The sequence below is a fragment of the Ixodes scapularis genome, unplaced genomic scaffold, assembly GCF_016920785.2.
Source record: "Ixodes scapularis isolate PalLabHiFi unplaced genomic scaffold, ASM1692078v2 PGA_scaffold3__209_contigs__length_174095766, whole genome shotgun sequence".
In the NCBI taxonomy this organism is placed as follows: domain Eukaryota; kingdom Metazoa; phylum Arthropoda; class Arachnida; order Ixodida; family Ixodidae; genus Ixodes; species Ixodes scapularis.
The window spans coordinates 12,862,696-12,877,903 of NW_024609868.1; the positions used below are offsets into that span (position 1 = coordinate 12,862,696).

A 15,208-nucleotide genomic window follows, 5' to 3' on the forward strand; every position below is an offset into this window, starting at 1 on the left:
ACCTATTCAGTTTCCAAAAATGTTTGTGGTTACTGGCAAAGAAGCTTCTTGTGTCAAGCCAATACAAGCCCAGACAGGCTTTTGACTTGTATTGGCTCGTTCCACGCAGCAGTCAACCAACGTTACTAGAACACTCAGTTGGGAAACTCGCCCTTGAAACCTGGGCCGCTGGCGTCCACCGAGACTGAGCTAAATACGATAACAGCGCCACCCTTTAGCGACGAGTTTCAACATGAAAGTTGCCTCATATGGCTACTGCCAGAGTCACTGAATGTTCCCAGAGTACCGAAACTCCCAGACTCGAGGTGTCAAGATGGCGGCTCAATCTTTTTCTCGTTACTGTAGTCAACATGAGGTTTCAGAATGTTTTTGTGTAAAAACAAGTAAAAAAACGCTTTTTAGATTAATTCTGATTGGAGATTAGTAGAAGATAACAGGAGCGTGATGTTTTCTAAAATGTATAATTTACAAGTTTTTGCGGCACAAATAATATTACATTTCTATAACCATGTCTCACCGGTGATATCAGGTAGTGCGTCCCAACCTGGGCGCGTCCTAACTTCGCTACCATTACGCGGCGCGTCCGCTTGGGAGACGGGGGTTAATTGTCATCTCTGAAACAGCTTCCACCGTATATGCTTCGCCGCCAAAATGACCGACTAAAGCCAAAATAGAACAATTACAGCGGACGCTATCGAATGCGATACTTCCGAGCCAATACAAGCAGCCGTGCAGTTCCCCGAGTGGCCGCTGCGGGAGAAATGGCGGCGTTGCGATCGCCATTAGCTCGGTTCTCGAGTACGGATCGGTGCCACTTTTTCATAGCAGGCTCTATGGCAGTTTCCCGGCTGAGTTGTTCTAGTAACGTCGCAGTCAGCGCAGAAAGTTTCCTATCGGTGCGGCATTTCGGACACTGATCTGTGCGTCATGGAGAACTTGGTTTTTATGAACGCGGCTTTACTCTCACGTAGAGGCTTTTGCACTAAGTAGCTGCTGCCATTACCTTCCTCAAACACACTGTAATAGCTGGGTAGGCCTTTTTTATGAGAGAAAAACTTTGCAGTCGAAGGCAGCAGGAACTAATATCATGAAAATGTTAATCTCAGAGGTTCAAGTGGCAACATGGAAGCTGCCCCTGGAAAAGGCAGGGGTAGGGGCCGTGCAAGGGTACTTCCAGGCACTGGAGGCCCCCCTGTTGCAGCCAGAGGTGAGAATTTTGGAGTGTCTGCATGTGCTGTTATGTTCTAAGATTTCCGCGGCGATCACCGAACCACGAGTCGCATCAGAAAAGAGCAGTGGCACACAAATATCCCAGTCTCATGACTGTGCTCCAGACCCTGTGGGTGCTGCTTTATTATTAGTAGGCATGTCCAAATGGTCGATTTTCGGAATTAGAATCTAATATTGATTGTCCGGATAACTCGACTTTCGGATTACTGGTATTTGATTTTTTTTTAATAATTTGCTTAATCAAACATTGGCACTGTTGGGAGAAATTCAGATTTATTCAGTAGCGCGGCTCATATGCTGAAATAGTCCTGACAGGCCTGTGATGGAACTAAATCAAGCCTGCAGCATTCAGCGGCTATGACTAACGAATTATTTCGACATAAAGTAGTTCGTCTCTTGAACGAAGCAGTCGTACTTCATGCTTGTTCGGTGTGCTCAGTGAACACTCGAAAACAACGCACGTTGCACTTTGTAATAGACCTCTTCCACTAGTTGTTAAAGGAATACTTAACCGAAATTTTGAACTTTCAAAACAAGGCTGGAGCGATATGCGGGATGCTGCAAAACCAAAAAAAAACGCCACTCGTACAGCGATATCTTCAACGGATGGCAGTATTTTTGGAAAAGTGCGCGATTGACACGGCCGACGAGACATGTGACGTCACGATTCTCATTCCCTCTCCTCTTTGCTTCGTCCCCTCGAGCTGGTGAGCCGAAGCGAGAAGGAGAGAAGAGAGGTCGCTAAAGCGCCGTTCACACACCTGCAACCAAGTACGACCGATAGAGCCAAGACCGGTCTTTAAGTCTTTTGCGAAGGCGATGGACCGGATGCGCTGCTGCGCAGCAGGTTATACGTCGTCGCAAGAGGCATAAAAACCGGTATTGTCTCTCTTGGTCGTACTCGGCTGCAAGTGTTTGAACGGCACTTTACCCTCATTCTCATCTGTTCCAGGAGGATCGTGACGTCATAGTCCTTGCTTGATTGCACCCTTATTTTCTAAGAATACGGTCATCCTGTCCAGATGAGACATCGATGTATGAGTGATGCTTTGGGGTTCACAGCGTCCCGCTCAATGCGTCTGCGGCACTAATCTACGAAATCCAAATTGCGGCTCAGCATCCCTTTAAAGGTGCAATTTAATTTGAGATTAGATACATTCTTGTTAAAGAATATTGTGTTTGTATATAAATTCAGTTTTAAATGTATCTACCCCATGTCATGTCCATGACTTGGGGGAAATGGGGGGGGGGGGGGAGGGGAGGGTCAAAATACATGTGTATGTTATAGGCAGGATTTCGTGTTTTCGGAGTTTATTTTTTGCCAAATTTGGAGGGTGCTTTTCGGAGTTTATTTTTGTCGAAACTTCGAAGTTTATCGGGATTTACTTTTCTTCTATTCTCGATTCTTCAAAATTTCAACCTTAATGTTGCAGTTCTTTTTTTTTTCTTTTAAGCAAATATTATCAGGGCGTAAACTTGTCCTGAATTAACAAAAAAAAACGAGCTTGAATCAAGTAATATCTCTTCAGCTGAATTTGGCATCGGCACCAGTGCCATTACTAATTTCTCCGAGGACGAAAGTCGCAAACAAGTGTTGCCTCGATAAACGTCAAAATCTTAAAAACGACAAACTCCTTGAGGTTGTCGCGAGGCTGCGTGGGAAGAGTGGTAAGTGGTGTAATATAGAAGCTTCAACTGTCTGCCCTCTCCTTCCCCTTCTACAAAATCTCTGGTTTCAGTCTTGCAAAGACACAACCTCTGATTCCTCTAAGAAGCCCAAATAGTATGGCACAAACTAGAAATCAGAACAGTGCTTTTGTCGTGTTCCGAAAGACCTATTTTCCTAATTAAACTTGATGAAATAAATGGTAAGAGTCAATGATCAGAGATTTGAACGAAAACTGGGGTGACATTGACTCAAGGCCATTGATCCCGTGCATTGCCCAAGCATAACTGCTATCTTCTTTTCTCTTTTTTTGCTTTGGTTTTTAGAAACGAGTTTACCAGATAAATTCGAACTAATAAAAATTTTACCGGAAGGTGTTTTTTTTTTAAGTTTTATTTGAAGACCTGAAACCCTTATTGTAGGGTCGGCTGGGTTTCGGGTCTCCATAAATCCCTGGCTACACCACTAATTCATGTAGTTGCCTCGTAATGCACCTGTTCAGTGCAGAATACGAATCACGTATGGGTCTGTTATCTTATAATTATCCCCCTTCCATTCTGGAATGCTTTACAGCTTGCATGGTCATGTAATGCTAATGAGCCAAACTGTGTTTGTGTAGCCTAAGACAAAACTTTGCCCCTGTGTTGCACAGAGGAGCTTGGTACAGGTCTTATCCTTTGACAGTAGAAACATGATTGTGTATAATGTCTCCGAGAAACGCCCTGGCGAAGGTATCACTCCGGAGGGAGTGGAATGTGAAGTTCACGTCTCTTGCGGTCTCACGCCTCAGCTTTGAACCTGTTATTTTGCTACTCCTCGTTTTCTCAAAAGCCCAGGCTTGTTCTCTTCCCTCCCTCCTTATGCACACTCTCGCGCCATACGTTCGAGCGCACTCCGTCAACCTGGGCAAAGGCCCATCCACATGGTACCGTTTTACTACTTTTGACTATATCGCACGAGTCACCAGGACGTTTGTGGTTAAAATGAAGCCTAGAGATCAAATCGGGGAGCTGTCTGGCATACGGCAGCATATGGAGCACGGCTGTGCCCCATGCTGACCTCCGGAAAATGGCCAGTGCAGAGTGGAAATTAGATTGGAAACAAGTGCGGAGCCGGTGCTTGGTTGCGGACTCGCGCTCAGTCGATGAGTATGCGAGTTCCAGCCGAACGCTGACGCGGGACTCGCTTCCAATATGTTCTTAAATTATACCAGACGAAGTGTAGCATAAACCTGAAATAGTTTACAGAAAATGTGATGCAATCACACAAGGTGATTCTAGATGGGGCTTGTTACGTTCTTAAGTCCCGCCCCCAGTCATGTTCTTGAAATAGCCGACCAAGTGTCGCTCTCCAAATTGCCGCGACTGCGTTCAGTGCCGAAGCAGAAAAGACTTAACGACTGTATGACTTCTCTTATAGTGGAAACTTGGACAAGCTTATTTTTGCAATTATTCTTGGCAGTTGTACCATCTTACGTCTTCTCAGAAATGTTGCCTTTGGCGTCCACAGAGCTCCCACCCCTTCTCCGAATAATATTTCTGGCTATCCCACTGCTGTTCGTATACGGAACTCGCTAGTTGTTCAATACCATATTATAAATGAGAAGCATATTTATTACCTGCATTCCGACATAGAGCTATTCCTTGTTTACTTCTGCCTTGTTTCCACACTGAACCTTCTGTTTCTTTTCTTTTTTTTTTAAGCACTTCTGACTGAAGCGACACGAACTCTGCAACAGTCTTCTCTGCAACGCACCCTTTCTGGAGCAGCTTTCCTTGAAACACCTCCTGAAACACCATCACCGAAATCCTCATCCCGGCTCATGCCGGGGGCCCATTCCCACGCTCAGCACCAGGCAAAACCAGTACTTAGCAGGGGAAAGACTGCCCTTGTTCAGCGCAGCGACGCGGTTGGCATCACACTTGCTTCCCGTGCTGAAGCATTTCCTACACGTCCAGGCTACGGCAGAGACGGTCACCCCATTGCACTTCTCGCCAACCACTTTGAGCTACAGCTTCCCACTGGGCTCTTCTACCACTACGACGTAGAGATCGGCAGCCTCCGCCACTCGGGGGCAGTTCAGCCCGTCATCTCGAAGGACTGCAAGAGACGCGCCTTCCAACTGCTTGTCCGCCAGCACGAGCATCACCTGAACGGCAACCTGCCAGTCTTTGACGGCCAGAAGAACATGTTCACGAGAAAGCTTCTCAACTTCCAAAAGAAGGTTTTCAACGTGACCATGGAGGAGGAAGGCTGGAAGCCGGATACCTTCGTCGTTTGCATTCAGTATGCTGCCACCTTAGACATGAGTCTGCTCCAGGCTGTCTATGACAAAAAGTTGAAGGAAGTTCCTCAGGCAGTTGTTCAGGCATTCGACATCGTCCTGCGGTACGGGCCGTCGACCGTGCACGCTATGGTTGGGAGATCCGTCTTCACCCCGCCGAGGAACTACGGCGGTATTGGAGGTGGCTTGGAGCTCTGGCACGGCTATCAGACGAGCGTGCGGCCCGCTCAGTGGAAGCCCCTCCTCAATATCAACACGGTCGCAACTGCCTTTTTTGAAGGTGGCCCCCTTCTCGAGCTTGTCTCCAAGGTGCTCGGCGACCGTAAAGGAAACCTCGACCTAAACCAGTCACGAAAGTTAAATGACATCCAGTTTGTCAAACTGAACACGAAGCTCAGGAAGCTGAAGGTGAAAGTGACTCACCTGCCCTACCCTCGCAAGTATGTCATAGAGAGGGTGACAAGGGCAACTGCGAACGAAATCAAGTTTGGAGACCCACCCACAACTGTGGCAGCTTACTTTGGCTCCAAGTATCACCCACTAAAGTTCCCGTTTTTGCCATGCATCGAAGTGGGCACGAAGAAGACCTTCATTCCATGGGAGGTGTGTGTAGTTCTCGATGGCCAGCACTGCCGGCAGAAACTGGATGAAAACCAGACAGCGACGGTTGTGAAAAAGGCCGCAGTACCGCCAGCGGAGCGTTTTCAGAACATCCAGGGAGCTGTTCAAGACTGTATCAGCAACAACAAAGAATACCTGGACCATTTTGGCGTTCGCATCAGCACCAACCCGGTGAAGGTACAAGCCAGAGTGCTGCCAGCTCCCGATGTGCTCTACAAAGATAATGTTCCCGTGAGCCCAAGGAATGGCGCCTGGGAGCTAGAAGGCACGAAGTTCTACCGACCCGCCAGCATGACCAAATGGTCGGTGCTGAGCTTGTGCAGCCCTCGCTTCTGTCTTCGACCGGTAATCAAGAAGTTTGTATCCATGGTGATATCCTATGGTAGCGAACTTGGCATGTCTGTGGAAGAACCCCACGCCATTAAGGAATGTGGACAGACTAACCGAATGCTGGATCTTCTACGGAAGGAGAAGGAGGCTATTCCAGGACTATAAATTATCTTTGTGGTGGTAGTCAACAAGTCTCCCATCTACAATGAACTCAAGAGCGCGGCGGAGACGGAAATTGGGGTGATGACTCAGCGTGTCTCAGACAAGACCATCACCACCAAGTGTGATCCGATGGTGGTCGTCAACATCCTGCAGAAAGTAAATGCCAAGCTTGGTGGTGTAAATAACACTTTACCGAAATCTGTCAGGTCTATTATCTTCAGCACGCCAGTCATTGTGATGGGTTCTGGCGTAACTCACCCCGGTGCCCACGAGTTCAACAGGCCCTCCATCGCAGCTGTTGTTGCAAGCACCGATCCATTTGCCTTCCGCTATATCACTGCCTTACGGATCCAGAAGCAGAACATGGAGGTCAAGGCCCGTGTGGAGATCATCAAAGGTATGAAGAACATTGTCAAAGAGCTGCTGCTGGGCTTCTACAATACGAATAACCAAGTACGCCCACAGAAGATCCTATTCTACCGTGACGGTGTGAGTGAGAGCCAGTTTCGCCAGGTCCTGGACCATGAGCTAGCTGCGATCCGCGCTGCCTGCATGGAGCTCGAACCTAAGTACAAGCCAGGCATTACGTTTCTGACCGTGCAGAAGCGCCACCACACGCGTTTCATGCCAGAGAACCGTCGTGACGGTTGCGGGAAGAGTGGCAACATTCCACCGGGGACTACGATTGACACCACCGTAACTCACCCGGTAGACTTTGACTTTTTCCTCTGCTCCCATTTCGGAATCCAGGGTACCAGCAGGCCAGCACACTACTATGTGCTCTGGGATGACAACGAGTTCACTGCAGATGCCCTGCAGAAGCTGACCTACGGGCTGCGCCACACGTATGCCCGCTGTGCACTCTCTGTGTCCATCCCAGTGCCTGTGTACTATGCTCACAACGCCGCCCAGAGGGCCAAGTGCTACGTGGATGCCTCCTCGGACATCTACGACTCTTCTGGCAGCAGCTCCTGTGGGTCTCTGCCATCAATGGACTTCCTCGATGCTGCCGTCTCTGTGCAATCTCTCATGAAGGAGGCCATGTTCTTTGTATAAGCGTTATGTTGCTTCTCGTTACTGTGATAATAACACCACCGAGTTTGTTTTGATCTCGAATTCAGAGCATAGAGAGCAACATGACACTACAATTGCTTTTTTATTGTCATATCGTATCCTATGTTACAACATAAAATATATTTACTATACTACAGTACCTACCCAGGTTCAGTGCTCGCTCGGGGCCTTTGGCTCAAGTTAACCAAACGAAGCTTGAACTCTTGGCTTTTGTGGCCTTGGTAAGCAAATGTTCCTACTCCAGTACCTTTGGCTATTATCTGTTTTTCTTTTCTTCGTGCATAGATGTTGCCTTGTCATTTAGCCTGGTGACATTGAACAAGATTCCTTCAATCTTTTACAACTGCAATGTAATTTTTGGTGTCTCAGAATGATTTCAATTTTAATGCAGTATTTGGACGTTCACTCGATAATAAAATCAATTTAGAGTGTTATTTTGTGTTGGTTTCGTTTTTGCTGTTGCAGCTATGGGAACAATTTCGATGGAAAAGCGGGATGCTTAAAAGTACAAGAGCTGCTCAAACCAGTACCTAGATAGCAGCGTGTGAAGAACCTATACATGACTTGCACGTGACATCATACAAAGACCACTCTGGTGGCCCCCAGAGAAGAGGGGAAGGAGCTCCCCTCTTACCAAGACCCTCTTTTGTGTCTCCCAGATTTTGCTATTCTCCACCCAGGATATAATTTAAAAAAAAAAAACAAAAAAAAACAAAAAACACGCCACACACAAATTTCCACAAAATCAGCTTCTCTTTTTCTCTCTTACACGTGGTGGCCAAAAGTACACGGTGCGGCGTCAGTGCAAGCCATGTTTAGTCAATTAGTGGCTGAGAGTTCAGGGAATACTCCTCCCACCCCTTTCAACTTTGGAGGAGCAAACACTGGAGAGGGGGTCACCTCTTCTCCAGTGTTCACTCTGCTCAAGTGGAAAGCGGTGGGAGTAGTTTCCCCTTAATCATGACATATCCAAGGGAAAACAAGTTATTTTTCTAAATAGCTTGAATGGACAAAGGATCTCATAATACGAACTTACAGCGAAAACAAAATTAGGAGCTATATTGACGGCACGAGACAAATTTGTAGTTGGCGCCCGCGGGAGTCACGTGGTAGGCCTATGCGCCGCCGCCGAAAACTAAATGGATGCCAAACCGAAATTTGAATTTCGCAAAATATGACCGCAGAAGCGTAGAATGGGACGCTCCGAACTCCAAAGCATCCTTCATACAGCCATATCTCAAACGAACGGCATTATTTTTAGAAAAAAAAGAAGGCGCGATCAAGCGAGGAATGTGACCTCACGATACTTTTCGAACAATTGAAAATGGGGGGGAAACGGCCTCGCTTCTCTACTCGCTTCGGTTCACCAGCTCGAGGGGACGAAGCGAAGAGGAGAGGGAATGCGAATCGTGACGTCACATGTCTCGTCGGCCGTGTTCAATTGCACACTTTTCCAAAAATGCGGCCATCCGTTAAAGATATCGCTGTACAAGTGACATTGTGGGGTTTTGCAGTGTCCCGCCTATCGCTTCAACCTTGTTTCGTGTGCTCCAAATTTCGGTTTCGCATCCCTTTAAACGCGGTCTAAAGCGACACGTATTCCGGATTCGTACGCTGGAACACGTATAGATTCCCGCTTCCGGTTCTAACTTCACCTCTCTGTTTTTGCGTGTTCCGGCAGGAGTATTTGAAGTTAAAATATCAACCTCTACGGGCGTACCGCATTGTTACATATAGGTGCCCGTATTCTGACCTGGGCGTCCGTATTAGGGGAGGGGTCAATCACGGCGCGCGCCACCTTCTCGCCGCGGATCGCGTGCTCTTTCCGTGCTCGACGAACGAACCAGCGAACGCCGTCCGCCCCGGCTCCGACTTACCGAGAACGGACGCGCGGGGTCATCTGCTGCCGGCTTCTCACAGTAATTTTTCTGCGCCGAGTCTCGTCTCGCCCGTCGCAAATTTGTGTCGGTATTCGCTTTTGTACGCAGTGGTTTCTGCGTGATGACGTGAGAATTCGCCTGTTCCGCTGACGACTGTTCAACGTTCGCACGCTTGGTCGAACCGAGCATGGTGACGAGGTGCCCGTCGATACCGGAAGAAGGCTTGTCTGGCCGCTTTTTCTGTTATGTTGCAAGTTGCGTCGCAAACTCGTGGCAGTGTGAGCTTCTCTCGCGGTGGTTTCTCTGGATAGTTATGTCAGTATCCGCCTTTGTGCGCGGTCATTTCTGTTTGATGACGTGAAACTTCGCCTGGTCCGCCGACAACTGTACAACGTTTCCGCGCTTGGTCGAGCTGAGCGTGGAGACGAAGTGCCCGTCCAGACCGGGGGAAGGGGTGTCAACGCCGCTTCTTCGTTCGTCGAGTTTCGTCGCAAACTCGTGGTGGTGTGAGCCTCCCTCGCGATGCTTTCGTGAAGAGAGCGAGAGAGATATAAAACTTTATTAGGCCCAAAGAATACGAGCAGGGGGCCTGAGTCCAAGCCCCCTCTGGTGGCATACTCCAGAGTGCACGGACTGAACGAACGCAACCAGGTAAATTTGATCCAAGAGTGTGGTGACCGTAGTCAGCCACCCGGGATTAGGGAGGAAGGACAGGAAAAAGGGAGGTTAGAGAAGGGTGTGGAAGGGGGATGGAAGATCCATAAGACGTGATGGGTATTTGGGTGATCGCAACGGGTGCAGGGGGAAGGATCCTTAGGGAGTAAACCTCGTAGAAGGTGGATGCGAGCTTTGGAGGGGAGGGTGTTACTTTGGGCGTTGAAGATAATAGTGCCTTGATGGCGCGTAAGGTGTGGGTAAAGGGGGGAGGGGGGGAAGAGAGACTCGACGGGCGTGTCTATATGATCGAGTGAAAGTAAGGCCACGGGAACCGTCTGGCAGATATGGGAATGTCGGGTGCCCGGTAGAGCATTTCGCTGGCGAGCAGGTGTGCCCCCATGTCCTGGGATAATAATGCCTTGGTGGGCCGGTGTGCCCCCATGACCTGGGATCCAGACGATCTGAACTGGTAATAGTACATCGCGTTGTATTTGTTTTGCCATGGCAAGTGGTAGAAAGTTGCGTATTATTTGCGGGCAGGCAGCTATAAAGTCGGCGAAGACGATGGGGATAGGGGAGGTAAAAGAGCCCGCGGAGGTATAGATGATAGCCGCTGCAATAGCGTGTAGTTTGGCAAGCATGGGTTCATGGGAGGAAGAACGGCGGTGTGTATCGCATTGAAATGATGATCAGTGACCACTGTGTTTGTGCCTGCATCAGTCCTACTGGATTTAGCATCGGGTGCATGTGTCGAGGGAGTCGTGATATGCGTCTTCCCTGGGGGGTGAGAAGGAGGCGGATTTCCTGACAGCGTTTGTGGATAATAACGAGCTCTTCTGCGGTATTATGATAGCCCACATCGAAGAGACTGTAGGTTTTAGCGGTAATGGGTAGGCCTATGGCGAGCTTGGTGCCTTTACAAATAAGAGCATTTAGTTTTTTTTTTTTTTTCTTTTTTGTCGTTTTGTGAGTCTGCTGTACGGAAGGTGTAGCGGAGGCGGTATTTCAGTAAGGCAGCGCTGAGCCTCATTATGCTCCTTTCTTTGAGTCCGCGACAGGATGGTTATTTAGGTGGCGTTTTTCGCTGCTGCAGACATCAGATAGCGCCGACTTCGCTCCATGAGAGTTAATTCTTTCGCATTGAAAGAAAATCATAGAGGCTGTGAAGCCCTGACGCACGCCGCGCAAGCTGTAATTTGAAGCTCTGGTCTTGTTTCTGAAATTTTTAAAGTTTTAATGTAAAAAGTAACTTTGAGCCGATGTTATTCATTAAAAAAGGTCGCTCACAAAAACGTGACTCACGTATCTTTAATAAATAAGCCGTTTCTAATCGGCATAAAGGCGAACTGACATAGTCACTCCGTGCATTGACATAGCGCGTCGTCTGGTCGCATCCTAGCAGCTCCGTCGCAGGAGGTTGCCCGCGAGGTGGCGACGATAAAGTCCCTCTATATTGGAAAAGTAGCGACAACCTTTCATCACGTCATCGAGCTCAGCGGTAGGCCGGTGTATGACACGTGACCTTCCCTAGCGCTCCACCCCTTTGGCCACCAGGAAGGATCCAGCAGATTTCGCCGTGTCTCGTCGCTGGCCGCGCCATCGCCGGGTTCGCTTTACGTCGGGTAGATCCGCACTTGTTTTTATGCTCGTGCTAATTTTGTTGTTGTTGCTTATATAAAGCGTATACATCCCTATTTGAATCGTGCACTGCCCTATCTGCCAGATACATTGGTGTAAATAAGGCAAATTTCGGGAAGGGCATAGGACTTTTTGCTTATCACTAAGCCCTGCATATCCGCGAATTAAGCGCGGAAATCCGCAGTAAACTGGCGGATACGGATAAAAAATGAATCAGATTCGACGGATTGTGGATCGGATGCGGATGCCAAGTGCCCCGGATGCAGATCGGATGCAGATATCCGCGGGTACAGATCTACATTTTTGCCGAGGCGGCCCACAAACGTGTGCGACCGCACAGTCTAGAGTGAATAAGTGGTGACACTACGAAGTCCAAAAGTTGACACTCGCGTGCCGAAGAATCTGGGCAGAATATACGGCACGCCTTGTCCGCTGGTATTTGAGACCGCTCACTAACGCAGCCTGGGAAAAAAGCGGTGAGAAGGGATATTAGTCTTACAGTTCCACGCTTATTTTTCTTAAGAGTCGGAAGAAACGTTTGAACCTAATGTCAAATCGACAGTTAGTAACTGTTTTGGCCAGGGCGACGCTATCGTCATGCCTTGCAGTGCCAACGGTCTATCCCGATGCGAATTCATTGTGGTGCGGGGAAACCATCGTCGAAATGCGAAGCTCGGGGGATTCTTGAATAAATCTACTTTGTTTAAATGAATGTAATGAATGTAAATGCTATCGCGGCGAATGACGTCAAAGTAAACGAGTTCGCGAGGAAACGAAAGAAGGCTGACGATAACCTTGAAAATACAGACACGATCAAATTTTGTTTTGAAAACGTTTTTAGTCCATTCGAATAAAAATTCAAAGAAAATATTATCTTTATATACTTAAAAGAATTATGGCATATGATCCCATCAAACCACAAAAAACGCAGCATACGGCATGGGGTGAAGACACGCAAGAGCTAACAGGCAGAGATGACAACCTGCGCTGCCCTTCCGGAAGTCGATGACAGCACCAGTTTTAAAGCGGTGGCTGCACTGGCCCTGGACCGTCACTGCGAGACTCCTGTACTCATCTGAACTCGTACTGAAGTAGATTAGGGCTTTCTGGGTGAATTGAACAGACTTAAACACTCAAGTGATTATTGCGAAGCTGATTTTTGTTTCTTCTAAAAACTAACAATGGTGGAGTATAAATCCGGTTTTGTGTGTTTTGGACGTGTTCTATGATAAGTAGTTCGTTTAGTTCATTATTTCCGTAATTATAGCGTAAAGAGGTGCCCTCACCCACGATTCAATCAGACTTCTGGGCCCCGTATGTTCACGACAAATCGTTCGCGAGTAAAGTCAGACCAAGTCGACTTCAGTGAAGGTAGCTCTTCATAGGCTTAGCGCACGTCGCGGCTAATAATACTATTCACAAAAAAAAATGTATATTCTGGAGTTTTTTCTCTTTTTTTATATTAGCTCTACCGTTTTGAACACAGCCGCACAGTGGACGCCGCCGGGTGAAATTCGCAGCGTACTCGTTGTATATTCCTTGCAGAGAGTTCAGCCAGGCACGACTCGGCACTCAAAAAAATCTGGAGCGTCTCCACTCCCGCAAAGCATTTGGGTGATCCAATGGCCAAAATATACGGAGGTCGTTCGGAAATGTTTAGAAAAAATAATAGCGCTATGAAACTGAGCATGAAGTTTCACAGTGCTGTAGTGATCATACTTCCGGGACCAATTCCACTACCCAAGATTTCTTCTTTCTTTTTTTTAACTCTGCTACTCCCAAGTTTTTCACAGCGCAACTTTCACACCACAACTTGTTTTATATGGACTTTCGATACAGTTCCTACTTTTCGAGTGATCGGGAGATCTTCTCTTTAATTAAAACTTGTTGTTGGCCTAGTTGGTTCATGATGCAGTCTAGAAGTTCTTTTCAAATGTAAACACATATTTTATGACAATATTTTTCTTCCAAATGGTACACATTCACCTCAAGAGCGCTTTTGAAAATTAAGAGTATGTTACATTATGTTGTGAATTTACTTTTTTTTTTTTTTTTTTTTTTTTACAAGTTACGCTGTTTTTTTATAAAGTTTATCCAGAGTCGTACAAAGTTGAGAACTTTAAAATTATTCACGTCCCGCAATTTTCTGCAGACGTTCTAGCTTTGGGATAACCTTGTGTGTCATGAAACGGTTCACTCTGCGGTCAATAGGGAGTTTTAGCAGGTCGTTTCAACACAAACGGTTCGCCTTTGAACGCATACGCGACGCTACTGCGCATGCGCGCGCGAGTCGTTCGGGGAGTCGGGAGGCTCTTCTCGTTCGTTTCTCCCATTCCGGCCGCTGGAGTCGTCACCGCAACGCAGCCAGCACCGCTCACGACTCGGGTAAAAAAAAAAGATGCCGGTCGGTTCGGCGACCGCCTTCGCTGACCCAGTCGAGCGTTAGGCTTAGGACAGCGGGAGGCGAGTTGCCGTCCTGGTAGTCTGCTTCATTTGAGAGGTTGAACCAAATCATTTCGAGGACTGCTCACAGTGGTAAGCGATCGTGAATGCTGTAAACTGCGCATGCTAGTAAATTTTTGCGATCTGCGGGCAGACCAGCTGCCGTGGCGACCGCGAGCAGACGAAATGATTTGGTTCGACGGCACACAACGTGAACAATCATTCAAGTTCAAGATGACTGAGACACACCACATACCTTTACGGTCGTTCAGACACCTTTTACTCTATCTAGCTTCGCAGTTCTTGAAATTCCGACCGTCAAATGTTACGTCGGCCGTCTTGTTTACATCAGTCGTACGCCGGATACACGAGCCGCCACCACGGTGTCCGCCACCGTCGCCACGGATTTACACGTTGCAGAATGTTTCACATGTTTACTAGAAGATGGCGCCACCGTTAAGCACAATCACCATCATTGTTTACACGGTCGCGCCACTTTCACGATTCGCTAAAGTATGTGAAATTTGACGTACGGTTTCACGGAACGGACCAGCTGTACCGTTCGTGATTTCGGAACCGTGTGCTTGAAGAACGACTCGCTAAAACTCCCTAATATGTGATCGGACGGACGATAACACGCGGCGGAGGTTTAATGCAGCTAACAAATGTCGTGACGTTGCTGGAGGGACAACTTTATTGATACAGAATGACATCAAGCTGGCAGGGTAGTGACTCAGCCTCATCTTAAGGGGAACTCTCCTGTCGCCGAGGAAGGGCTTTTTAGTGCACCTACTCCCAAAGCCGTCTGTTCTGACCACCCCAACCTCGAAGAACAATGCAACCTGCACGGTCACATGTGCATCAGCTGCACAGCACGAAGGCCAAAGTTGGCCGAATTTCTCTCCTCTGACGACCTTGTTCGGGTGTGCCACGCTAATCCGCACTGTCGCGTTCCGCCAACAGCATTCCGTTTATTGTCCGCACTTTTTACATTACAATACGCAGCAGTCAACGTTCTCGCACGTACGAAGCTGGCTATGCCGCGTCGGCGGCGTCGCTACCCTCCCGCGCAATCGGGCTCCTCGCGACTTCAGACTCCCCGTGTCACGGCGGGGATATTTCTGTGCTCTGCCAACGGCTGGAACGCGTACTTGTTACATCGGGGGTTTTCTGGACATATACTCCTTCAGGATGCACCGGAAGATCTAAAACAATTAGAGCCGG

At 48.0% G+C, this 15,208-nt stretch overlaps 1 pseudogene; it reads left to right on the forward strand.

The window, feature by feature from the left end:
- Positions 1-1,122: 1,122 nt before the first annotated feature.
- On the forward strand, positions 1,123-7,349 carry LOC115332270 (annotated as a pseudogene).
- The last annotated feature ends 7,859 nt before the right edge of the window (positions 7,350-15,208 follow it).